Below are 12,875 nucleotides of genomic sequence, written 5' to 3' on the forward strand. Positions count from 1 at the left end.
GGTAACAGATTTGCTCAGTATTGAATTTCAACGCAGCGAACAAATTTTAATAAGGGATTATGATACATTTCCATTAATTTAAATAATCACAAGTATGGAAATTATGGATTCCAGCCAGTCTGACCATAACAAGAAAGTCTGCTATGCAAATTAAGAGGGTAAACAAAGGCTGGGTATTTGGAGTTCCTCCTAGAGCCTTTTTTCTGTCTAATTGCAAAAATAATCAATGCCCACTGGTGAAAATTTAGAATGTGGCAAAACATGAAAAAGCAAGAAAGACCATGATCCCATGGAATACAACCACTGTTAACATTTGGATAGATTTCCTTCCCATCTATTTTCTCTGACTTTCTTCCCCCTCCAAACATAAATGAAATGAAACTCTGTGCATAATTCTTTATCTTGCTTCCCAGCCCCACATTTGGGAGAAATGTTTAAACAGCTGATTTTCAGTCTCTTTATACCTACTATCTACCACCTACTATCCTAGTCTAATCTATCTAATATCTACTATCCTCCTACCGCCAATGTGCTAATTTCAAATAATTCTTAGCAATTCATTTAAAAAAAAACAATTTGAAGCAAAATCTGGTCAGTAGTTTACATTACTACATATACTTTTGTCTGAAAATAATACAATTACTTGTTTCTATAATACTCCCTACTTCTGACTTTCCTCTAATTCACAATTAGTTAAGAAGTTTGGCTGACCAGTTTCTTATGTAATCAGTACTATCACCTCCTGAGAAGAACATAAAGACATCATAATGAGGAAAGCAACAACTCTGGCAGTGGTTTTTCTTGCTAGAGCATCCTCTTAAGGGAACAGTAAACAGCTTCTAAATAAGGCACCCGATCTACAGCCTAAGAACCTAGCTGACTGCCAACCTTCTTCAATGTTCCCACAGTGAATATCCCACTGTGGTCACTCACCTCTGTGTCTGTCTCCCACTCACGCCATGAGTCCCTTAATCTCAGCCTCCTTAATATAGGAAGTTAACAGGAAAGGTTGAATGGTGAGCTGGGTGCATGAAACCAACCCACAGAGCTCACCTCCCTAACTTCCAACCTTAATATCTTCCTGCCACCCCCCGCAGCCCCACACCAATCTCTCCTAATCTGTGCTCCACAAACGCGTTCCTCAATGTTATCAGTTTCTTCGGAATCATAACGCTGCCTCTTAAGATGGCAGTTGCTAAGATGCCTGCATATTATAAGAGGTTTCTTTTTTTTTCTTTTTTTTTTCCCCTGAGACGGAGTCTTGCTCTGTCACCCAGGCTGGAGTACAGTGGCGCAGATCTCTCAGCTCACTGCAAACTCTGCCTCCCAGGTTGAAGCAATTCTCCTGCCTCAGCCTCCCGAGTAGCTGGGATTACAGGTGCCTGCCACCACACCCAGCTAATTTTTATACTTTTAGTAGAGCTGGGGTTTCACCATGTTGGCCAGGCTGGTGTTGAACTCCTGACCTCATAATTTGCCCACCTCAGCATCCCTAAGTGCTGGAATTACAGGCGTGAGCCACCGAGCCAAGCCCAAGAGGTTTCATTTTTTTGCTGTCAATTTAGCTAGGAAAATTCTTTCTTTGCTCTATGCTGGATGTACCTATAATGCAAGTATGCTTTTTTTTTTTTTTTTTTTTTTGACGGAGTCTCGCTCTGTCCCCCAGGCTGGAGTGCAGTGGTGCAATCTCGGCTCACTGCAAGTTTCACCTCCCGGGTTCACGCCATTCTCCTGCCTCAGCTTCCCGAGTAGCTGGGACTATAGATGCCTGCCACCATGCCTGGCTAAATTTTTTTTGTATTTTTAGTAGAGATGGGGTTTCACCGTGTTAGCCAGGATGGTCTCGATCTCCTGACCTCGTGATCCGCCCGCCTCGGCCTCCCAAAGTGCTGGGATTACAGGCATGAGCCACCGCGCCCGGCCTGCAAGTATGCATTTTTAAACATCTTTCCTGAATTGCAGAGCTGACAGAGGATTTAGAGGCTGTTCAACCCTAAGCCCCATTTGTCAAACAAGGGAACTGAGATCTGGAGAGGCAATGTCCCCCATGCCAAGTCAAAGCCAGACATCAGTGATGGGGCGGGAGTCATTCTGCCAACCCTAAAGCCTTGTTGGCTTCCAGACCACTGTCCCACAGTTTTAACAAATGCATAAAACAAACTCTCACCAATTGACGACAAACATAGGAAACACCAGCAGTGCCCTGACCTCGCTACTCAGACCTGCAAAGCCAGCTGTCAGGCAAGGTGTTAAGATTTTAATGAAGGCAGCCGCCATCCTACAGTTAAGGAATTGCGGGGTGGTTCAGTCGCAAATCTGGGTAGACATTGTGTTCCAGGCTCTGTGCCAGGAATGCGGGGGTCACCAAGGAGAAATCCACAGGGTCCTACCTAAAGTGGCCTACCACCCTGGGAGAGGTGGACAAGCAGTAAAATCAGGCTCCAGCTAGAATAATTTTTCCTCCCTGGAGGACAAAGGAGAGCTCCACAGAGCAGGTAACACTGGCTTACTCCTGGGCCTGAAGGAATACATGAGATTTTCCCAGAATCTTCTAGATCAGTGATTCTCATGGAGATCCTTTCAGAAGAATCACACTCCACCATCATCCACATGGGTTCTCTATGCCTATACTCATCCTGTCCTGACTAACCTAATTACCAGACCAACAATAGAAAACCCCCAAAGAACAGCTAACTCACCAGGAATGCGCCATGTGAAGCATGGCCCAAAGCGGCCCAAAGGTTGAGAAGCACCATGATGTTGGTGACAGTGATGGCGATGGTGGTGATGGTGATGATGATGGGGATAGAGATGACAGTAATGACGGTGATGGTGGTGGTGGTGGTGATGACGATGGTGATAATGACAGCAATGATAGTGATGGTGAATGGTGATGGTGACAGTGATGATGGTGATGGCAGTGGTGGTGATGGTGATGACAGTGATAGTGATGGGGATCGTGATGAGGATGGGAATGACAGTGATAATGGTGGTGGTGGTGATGATGACAATAATAATGACAACGATGATAGTGATGGTGAATGGTGATGATAGTGGTGATGATGGTGATGGTGATGATGGTGGTGGTGATGGTGATGATGATAGTGATGATGGTGATGATAGTGATGACAGTGATGGTGATGGTGATAATGACAGCAATGATGGTGGTGATGGTGATGATGATGGGGATGGGGATGACAGTGATGATGATAATGGTGATGGTGATGGAGAAAGGTGATGATGACAGTGATAATGATGGTGATGGTGATGGATATGAGAGTGATAATGATGATAGTGATGATGAATGGTCATAACAGTGATGATGGTGATGGTGGTGGTGGTGATGGTGATGACAGTGATGGTGATGGTGATGATGACAGTGATGATGATGGTGATGGTGATGATGGTGGTGGTGATGGTGATGATAGTGATGGTGATGGTGATGATGATGGTGATGGTGATGATGGTGGTGGTGATGGTGATGACAGTGATGGTGATGGTGATGACGATGGTGATGGTGATGATGGTGATGACAGTGATGATGATGGTGATGGTGATGATGGTGATGACAGTGATGATGATGGTGACGATGACAGTGATGATGGATGATGAATGATGATGGTAACAGCAATGATGATGGTGGTGATGATGATGGGGATGGGGATGACAGTGATGATGATGATGATGATGGGGATGGAGAGTGGTGATGATGACAGTGATAATGATGGTGATGGTGATGGATATGATAGTGATGATGATGGTGATGATGAATGGTGATAACAGTGATGATGGTGATGGTGATGGTGGTGGTGATGGAGAAAGGTGATGATGACAATGATAATGGATATGATAGTGATAATGATAATGGTGATAATGGTTTTGGGGAGCCAACAACTGGCCCAGCACAAACCACAGGGGGAAGGAGCTATGGGCCACAGTGAGCCCATTACACTGCTTGGGGATCCCTGGCCCCAAAACCTGGAATTCCTTACCTGTGCTCTACATCTTCTCCCCCGACTCCCACCCACACTGTGAAAATAATTCTCAAATGCCTAACCTTTCACCTTACAATGAGCTCTGAGAATAATCCGCCAGGCCATATTATTTTAAGATAAGGTAATAGCAAATCACCAAGAACATACGCTCATAAAAGCAGCAATTCTTTATCCCTGGATGTCTTCAGAAAGAAGAGGGAAAACCAACCCCTAAGAAATAAGAATGAATTGTACCTGCCAACATTATAGCATGAAGGCAAGCAGGGCCTTAGCACCTGCCAGAAGCTGTGTCTACCTTTACTGGCTGGGAAGAAGAAACACAGAGAAGCCACGGCAGCCACATCTCATGTCCCACCCCTGGAGGCTAAGCCCCTGCCAGGCATCCACGCTGCGTCACCAGTATGGGCTCCACACTGCATGACTGAAGAGTTTCTAATAAAGCACACCCCAACCACTGCCGAAAAATTGGGGGGTGGGGGGACAACCAGTTCTGCCACCCACGGCTCTGTCTCAGCCCCTGAAGCTGGGGGCTTTTCTGGACCTCCCACATCCCACACTCATTCTGCCAGGAGTGTCTCCAGCCACACACAGTAAATACGGAAAACTGCATGATGTTGAAAATGATTTTTTTCAACACAGGTGATCGATTTCGAGAGGTTCTCACTTCTCTCCAAAAATTGATTACAGGGCAGTAAATAGAAAAATGGGAGTGAAAGGGAGGAGTGGGGGCTGTCATCAATTCTGCTTTCTGGAAACGTCTGTTAAATGCACAGAAAGAAGGCAGAGAGCTGAGCATTTTGCTGCCAGAGAAAAAGAGTGCTGCAGTAGATACACACCGCTGTACAGAACCGCGACTCTGTGAGTATGCCCAGCAGTCCTCCTCGGGCCTGCCAGCATGAACGCTCACAGACCCGATCGGTGCTCTGCACATACTCACAGAGGGAGGGGACCACCAGCTCTGGGCCTCGTTATGCCTGAGGAACAACCTACAGCTCTCTCTATGCAGCCCCCACCACCAAGCTCAGGGTCTCTATAGGTGCATCAGGAAGCCTGAGAGATGCTTCTCAGAAGGCATGAGGCTGGGACAATCCAAAATGGCAGCTCTCCAAACCAAGCAGTAACCAGCACTGGCTGCCTTCCGGAAGCCTCCACACACACAGCAATCACAGACTCCAGCATCAAACCCCTTGCTACGACAGCCTGGATCAAAACATGCCTCATAAGCCCGAATTTGAAAAGGAATTCTGTACTCAGTGGCAGAGGAGGCACTAGATCCAAGAATGTTTAAAGAGTTAATGGCAACCACCACCACTTATTCCACACATGACCAGCCAGACTCACCTGGCTACTCACATCTGCGTTCCCGTCTATGTCTGAGCTGCGCCTAGAACCTCTTTCTGCACATGAGCAAACAGACTCAGAGAACATCACCAGCCAATAAACAACAGAGCAAAGACTACAATTCAAACCTCAGTGTCCCCGATCTTTCCCCCAAAGTATTTTGCAAATGAGGGTCTAATACCCTGATCCAAGAATGTCTTAGTTCTTTCCACCATAATTTCTTTCACGGTTTCTGTCCACCGTGAGAGTTCTCTACAACCACGGGAGAGAATGGTCATTTGTGATCTACCTGGCATACAATGGGTATACAATTTCTGTGTCTTGGTTTGCGCATCTGTCAAATGGCATCTCATCCTCTGCTCTCTTCCTCAAAGAATGAAAATGATCCAAGGAGAGAAATGCATCAGAAATGCATTCAAAAAACTGAAATGCACCAAGCCACCCAAGTCCACAGTACCACTGCATTCAACACCCTCCCCCAGCCCCTTCTATTTGCCAGGAGACCTCTCCGCACACGCACATTGCTTGAACCGTCTCTACCTGTTCGATTGTGGACTGGGCAGGTACTGGAGCAACACTGTGTGAGCACGTGTCACACAGCACTCATGCCCTAGAAGGGGCTTCCATGGCTTAGGAAGGGATGACAAGACTCGTACAGGAAAATCTGAACACCAGCTCAGGCAAGGCCATAAAAGGGCATATCGTTACCACCAAAACAAGGGCGGAAGAGAAAGTGACCTCGTTTAATTCTTGATGCTTCCACTTTCTGCTGATGCCCTTGGGCTACTTATTTGCTCTGGGCCTCCTCAGTTTTTTCATTTAGAAAACTGGCTTGGACTGGGCACAGTGGTTCACACCTATAATTCCAGCACTTTGAGAGACCAAGGCTGGAGGATCATTTGAGCCCAGGAGCTCAAGACCAGTGTGGGCAACATAGTAAGACCTTATCTCCACAAAAAATTAAAAAATCAGCCAGGCCTGGTGGTGTGTACTTGTAGTCCCAGCTACTCAGGAGACTGTGGCAGGGGGATTGCTTGGGCCCAGGAGTTCAAGGCTGCAGTGAGCTAGGATCACACCACTGTACTCCAGCCTGGGCAATAGAGCAAGACTCTATCTCAAAAAAATAAAAATTGTTAAGAAGCACAATATTGCCCAGGCTCAAATCCCTGGTTTCAAGCAATCCTCCCACCTCAGCACCCCCAAGTAACTGGAGCGACAGACAAGAGCCACCATGCCTGGCTTAGAAAATAGGGTTTTGTTTTCTTGTTTTCTTTGTTTTTGTTTTGCCATTTGCCTCAAAAGTTCTTGATGAAACAAGTTAATGTATGTATGTAGCAGGGCTCACATCACCTGACACATCAATACATGCCCTGTATTTTTAATCCCAACACTCTGCTAGATACTCAGGAGTTATACAAAAGAAATGTGAGGAACACAACTTCAGCTGGTCCAGCCAACACACCTTGGGTATTCTGTGGGTGCCAGTGCTGTGCCAGGTGCAGGCATGAGAGGCCAGTAAGAGAGCTCACCATCTTGCAGGCGGATGGTCAAGCACCCAGCTCACTTCATTGATGCTGGGGGAAAGATGGATTCTAACTGGAAGACTCCAGGAAGGCCTGAATGAAGCGGCCCTTGGCCCAAACCTATAAAAACACAGGTAGAAAGAAAAGGCAAATCTAGAGACAGAGAGAAAATTTGTGGGGACTGAGGGCTTGAGGATGGGGACAGGGAATTTCCACAAAAGAGGGATCTTTCTGGGGTGATGCATATGTTCCAAAACTGGATTGTGGTGATGGCTGTGAACTCCATAAATTTACTGAAAATCATTTAAAGTGTACACTTAGAATGGGCACGCTTTATGAGAGATGAATTCTATCTTGGTAAAGCTATTAATTAAAACAAAAATGAGTAGGAGTTTAGCAGATAAGGAAGTCCAGGTGGGAGAGAAGAAAGGCATCAAACAATCCAGCCCCAACTCCAACCCCTCCGCCGTCCCCCCAACCCTCCCAGGTGTCAGCTTACAGGGTGCTTCTCCAGGGTGTCCCCTATACCGGGGTAGGAGCTCCCCTCCGTAGCACTTCAAGCCCCCTGGTCTTATTTGATAGGTCCCCCACATACAACTCCCAGCCCAAGACCTTAAACTCTGCACAGGTAGGGAGGATGCCTGGGTCCAACCTTCTCAGATCCCAGCTTGGCACAAGGCACACAGTAGGTATCAGAAGCACTTACTGTGTAAGAGAATAAACCTTGGCGGGGTTGGGGAGGCAGAAGAGAGTGGGATGATGAAATCTGTGTTTTAAACTGTGAAGTGCTCCCGGCATGGCTGGAGTGAAGGAACTGGAAGCATGCTCTGGGCCAAGGGTAGATAAGGCTCTGCTGTACAGGAAGAGTGGGTATGAGCCCTCAAAGAGGGCTGACCCGATTAGACGGCAAAGTGAAGATGGGGAAAGAGCTCCAAAACTCTCTAGAGATTTCTAGCTTTAACAAATGAGTAGATGAGACGTGTTGACCATAATAGGTAAGAGACACAGCTTCAGCGAGGGAGATGTGTCCTTGGCTCTGCTTTGATGTGCAATAGCTCGGAGCCCACACCCAGTGTTGGGTCTGCAGCTCAGGGGGACAGCTCAGGTGTATATCTGTATCGCCTGCAAATGCACAGATGTGGGCACAGGTGAGTTCAGCCAGTGCACCTGGGCAGGTGGAAGGAACTATCCTCTAGAGATGCACTTAATATCGTGCCTGCCTGAGGGGAGACGTCACTTGCTTAAGGGGACACAGAGCAAGGAAAGATTTAAGCTAGGGCAAGAGAGTACTGAGGCAAAACCTGGGAAGACTTCCGAGAGGAGAACCACGTACCACCCAAAAGCCTTCTTCCTTTTTTCAGGGTCACAGCAAACTTACCCATGCAGTACATATTTAATAATGCTGAGTTTTATTAGCCAAGGGTCAGAGACCTATCCCTTGCTGAAGAAGACTTCTTGTCTCATGCCACAGGTGGGACTAAGGCACCTCCACCCCCAGGCTCCTGGCTTCCTGCCAACTTGGGTAGTACCTCAAGTACCAGAAAGGTCCAAAGACCCAGAAAACCCAGCTGCGGGATTAGCAAGTATTCAGGGTGCACTTGCTTATTAAGGTAAAGGCACACAGCCCCAAGAAGTCATCTTTCCTGCCCTGCTGCTGGCAGAGGAGGGTAGCAACAGGAAGAGAGTAGAAATCCTGGGAAGGATTTCTCTAGTTAGTCATGCCTCCGATATGAAGCTTTGCCTCTGAAATTCAGTTTTACTTGAGACGACATGGCCCAGGTAGGGCTCTTTAAAGGATTTACTGTGCTTTTTCAGATGATTAAAAAAAAAAAAAAAACTTGAGACTTGCACCCCGTTCATCAGCACCTAAGAAATGTTCCACCTGTCAAACTGTATTGATTACCTGAAGTCATATTACAGTCTGCACCACTGGATTCCAACCATTTTTTATTCTTTGTAGAAAGTGATTTGAAGAAACCTTTTTTCCACAGGGTAACGGGCACCAAAAGAGCCCCTAAGCGCACGCTGCTGTCTCCATAAACAGCCACCCTCTGTCATTCCCAGATTAGAAACTCAATCTAACAGGAAAAGAACAAGAGCTCCATGACATTCACAGATGTGCAGCTTTACCTGAGGACATAAGAATGACATAGAAACCCACTGCTACCATAGGAGAGCAGGGAGCCCCAATGTAGAGCATGATGAAAATCTACACGTGTCTGCTCATCCTAACTCCAAACATGCCTCCCCCACCCTCCAGCACAATGACATCAGGTGCTGACAAATTAGCAGAATACACATAATCCTCCGTCAATCCTGGGCTGGCAACTCATCAATCGAGTGCATTATCCCACAATGAACAAGTATGGTTTAGGGCTTGCTGGAATGCAAAATTTTAATACAAACCTAACCCCAATCTACATAAAAATTCAGCTGCCAAGTAGCTTAATCTTCAGTGCCAAATAAACTCTAGGGCCCCCTGTTAGTACCCTGGATTATCACTGGTTCATGAGTGAGCGTGGTACTCTACCACCTAAGAGTAGCAAAAAGGGTCTTAGAACAAGTGTCACCGGGAGACAACTGCTCTGACACACACTCAGCAGGGCACGCACTGTACCCGCGCTGCAGTCCTTGGAACTGTGCTTGCAGAGCACCAGCTCTTCAACAGGAGGAAACAGCTCCAGGGTGAAATGGTGCTAGGTGAGTATGCGGCTCCCGGCTGGGGCGCATGCACCAAGGGAAGTCCTGTCCTTGTCCTTCCATAGATGGCACTTCTAATTCTGCACAGCACGGTGGCCAGAAAGGGGATGGAGTGTGTCCACGTTCTCGCATTTCACTTAGAATCTATCTCTAGGAGGGTCTGCTGGAAAAAAATGGGTCATTGGCTGGAGTTTGGGCAAATCTCTGTTCTTCTGGGGTTTTGACTTGTTCTGCTTTCTCCACAGGTCAAAAGTCCTTCCATTGATTGGATTCCAAAGACAAAGTCTCCCAAATTGTTATCACACATTGACATTTATATTCCACCTTAAAAACAGCATAAAAGTGGAATGCAGAGGGAGCAGGCAAGGCTAGAACATGGCACCGTGGCACCACATCCCACCACAAGGGAGAGAGGCAGGGCCCCTGGGCCTTCCCTTTGCCACATTATCCAATAAAACCTCAAGAGCTCAGTAATTACAGACGCTTTCAAAAGTGAAACAGAAATAGATCTAAGGCCAAAACACTGGCTTGCTTGAGACAAAGGGCTGGCTTTAACTAGAAAAAAACGAAAACAAAACAAAACAAAAACCTAGGTTTTGGTCTGTTTTCTGAGCTGAGAAAGCCAGACTGATTTTTTTTTAAATATTACTATGGAATCTGATTACGGGGAAAGACTAGGATTCACACCAAAAGCGCTTTTCTCCTGTAGGGCATAAAATCAATTCATGAAACAGAAAACAGGGTGCATTCTAAGTGTGCTCCTGTCACCAAGTCAGGATGAAAAATGAGAAAATGAGCTCATCGCATCCCCCTGGCCTGGCCATGGCTGGGATTTCAGGGCTTCAGTCCCGGCCGAGGGAAACCAAAGGAACTGGACCAGGTTTCTGTTCCTGGCTCCTAAAAGCCCACAAAGCAGTCTGCCTCTCTGGGAACATCACCAGGTAGCACCTGACACTTGGGATGCGCATCCATACCAAAGGCCGCCCATGCCGCCCCCTCCGCAGTCCAATCTCATGCTGGCGCTCCATTTTGATTGCCTCCTGCACTGGCGAGATCTGTGGCTCCCTTGGTTAAAGGCGATTTCTTTTTTTTTTTCCAGAGAGAAAGACACCAAGGCGATGAAGGGAAAGAATATCGCTCGCTCTGGCCGAGGGCACCCGGCCCCGAGAGCTGGCCTTGCTGCGTCCGAGCCAGCGCCGAGGCGCCAGGACTCTCCAGAGAGTGACTCGTGGTATGAGCTGGGTGCTCGTTCACTGCGGTTCAATTTCACGAGTAGCAGGTTTCAAAAGTAAACGTTTTAAATTAAGGTGTGGGACTAGGAGGAGGGTTCCCACGTGGGCCCCGGGCATGAGGCTGGCTGCAAGGGAGCAGGGATGGCTGGGGGTTGTCTAATGCCAAGACCCGCAGCTGGACTTGGCGTCCTGGCAAACATCCTCCTCTGGTGGAATTGGGGTCAGCCAGGAGGAAAGAGGTGGTCTTTGGCGGCCAGGATACCCCGGGAGCCCGAGAACTGCGTGTGCAGGAAGCGCCAATTTCACGCGTGGCTCTTGGACTCCACCGGCTGAGCTGCATCCTCCCGGACTAGGCACTTGTTGAACCAAAGGTCTCTCAACTCCGCAGTCGCTGTCTCCCGGCCAGGAGAGGGACCCCCACGCTAGCGCGGTAGCCTGGGGGCTGGGGCAGGGTCGGCGCCGCGCGCGGCGCTCTTGGGCACTCGCGGAGCCGGCGCCGCCCGGGAGGTGCGGCAGGAGGCTAAACTTTCTCGAATGTCGGTGCTTCGCGGTTAAGTTAGGGCCAGGGAGAAGCACAAAACACGCCCGGGGGAAATGCAAGGCCCCACCCACGATAAAGGAAAAAAAAAGATTTTAAACAGGAGACGCTAATCCAATAAACACAGCACCTACTGCGTGCGGGGCATTGACCAAGAGCTGTCTTCAGTGCGTTCTCCTTTCACCTGTCACCACAGCCCCCGAGGAGGAGCTGTCCTCATTTGAAAGACAAGCAAACCGCGACCAGGGAAGGTGGCGCGTCTGGCCCAGGTCGCAGTGCGGGTCACGGGGAGGCCAAAGCTCTCCTCGTCGCCCCATGACCCTGGGAGGAAGGAGCGAATCGCCTCCGCGTGGGCCCCCACCCTTGGCAGAAGCTTACAGGCGACCCAAGTGGGCCGCACGGACCTGTCCCCCTTAGAGGTTGGCCCAGCCTGCCTGCAAGGCCCGCGCTTGCCCCGTCGGATCCCAGCTGTCCTCGAGGCTCCTAAGCTACGCATTGCGCCGAGCAGCCGGGACAGGGGGCTCTGCACGTGGGGCTGGACCGCCCACGCCCACCCCGCCACCCTGCTCTGCGCACAGCTGCTCACACACTACACCCGCCAGGCACCGCTCCCCACAAGCAACTGCCCCAACACACAATTTCACAAACGCAGTCCAAAATGTGCACACCTAAGGCACACACGGATGCCCACGAGTACACGCTATTCGAAAGACACACAACCGTCCGCCGTCACCCACGACTCCACCGCGCAGAGAAACGCGGGCACCCCCGGACACACACGCGCGCGCACAAACATACACGCAAAGAGCCGGATCGCAGCGCTCGCCGGTGCACACGCCGGGTGCACACGCCCGGTGGACACGCCAGCCGCCAGCAGCCCGCAGCCCGCAGCCCGCCCCTTCCCTACCTGCTCCGGCTCAGGACGCGGTTCGCCGGCTTCCCGAGTCCAAGTTCCGCGCCGGCGGCGGCCGCAGCGGGGCCGGGCCGCTGCCCGGGACGAGCGCGCCGAGGCGGGGAGGAGTGACTAGGAGCGCGGGCCTCCGTGCGCCCGCAGCTGCTGCGCCGGCCCTGCGCTCATCGCCGCCCAGAAAGACAAAAGGAAGCCGGCAGTCAGGGAGGGAGCAAGGTGGAGGCGCCCGTCCGCTGCCCGCCGCCGCCGCTGCCCGCCTGCCAGCTCCGGGAAGGAAGGGACGCGAAGGCGGGACCGGAGGCGGGGGCCGGGGCGGGGCGCGTGGCCGGAGGCGGGCGCTCAAGTTTCCTGCGGCCCCGCCCCCTCCGGGCCCCGCCCCCACCACGCCCCCTGCCGGACCTTCCGCGCCCGGCTCGGCCCTCGCAGCCACTGGCCCTCTTTGCTCCTCGGCCCTCGCGGCCCAACCCAGGCCCTGCCGGGTCCCAGCCCCCAGTGGCTTTCGGGACAGGGGCGGAGCTGGGCACTGGTTCTGTTCCCCTAACCCTTGGCCTCTGGCCTGCGGCTATAGGAGAGGCCGAGAGGCGGCGCCCGGGAGGGGCCAGTCTTGCGCCCGCGCCCCCCGCCCCCACCCCGCAG

At 50.4% G+C, this 12,875-nt stretch overlaps 1 protein-coding gene across 1 annotated transcript in view; it reads right to left on the bottom strand.

Moving 5' to 3' along the window:
- Positions 1 to 12,533, bottom strand: part of HPCAL1 (hippocalcin like 1) — a 122,795-nt gene extending 110,262 nt beyond the window's left edge. Inside the window, exon 1 of the mRNA XM_033176565.1 lies at positions 12,237 to 12,533. The gene's annotated coding sequence lies outside the window, so the exon portion shown is untranslated. The remainder of the gene's footprint in view (positions 1 to 12,236) is intronic.
- Positions 12,534 to 12,875: the final 342 nt, after the last annotated feature.

The sequence above is a fragment of the Trachypithecus francoisi genome, unplaced genomic scaffold (genome assembly GCF_009764315.1).
Source record: "Trachypithecus francoisi isolate TF-2019V2 unplaced genomic scaffold, Tfra_2.0 Lachesis_group17, whole genome shotgun sequence".
In the NCBI taxonomy this organism is placed as follows: domain Eukaryota; kingdom Metazoa; phylum Chordata; class Mammalia; order Primates; family Cercopithecidae; genus Trachypithecus; species Trachypithecus francoisi.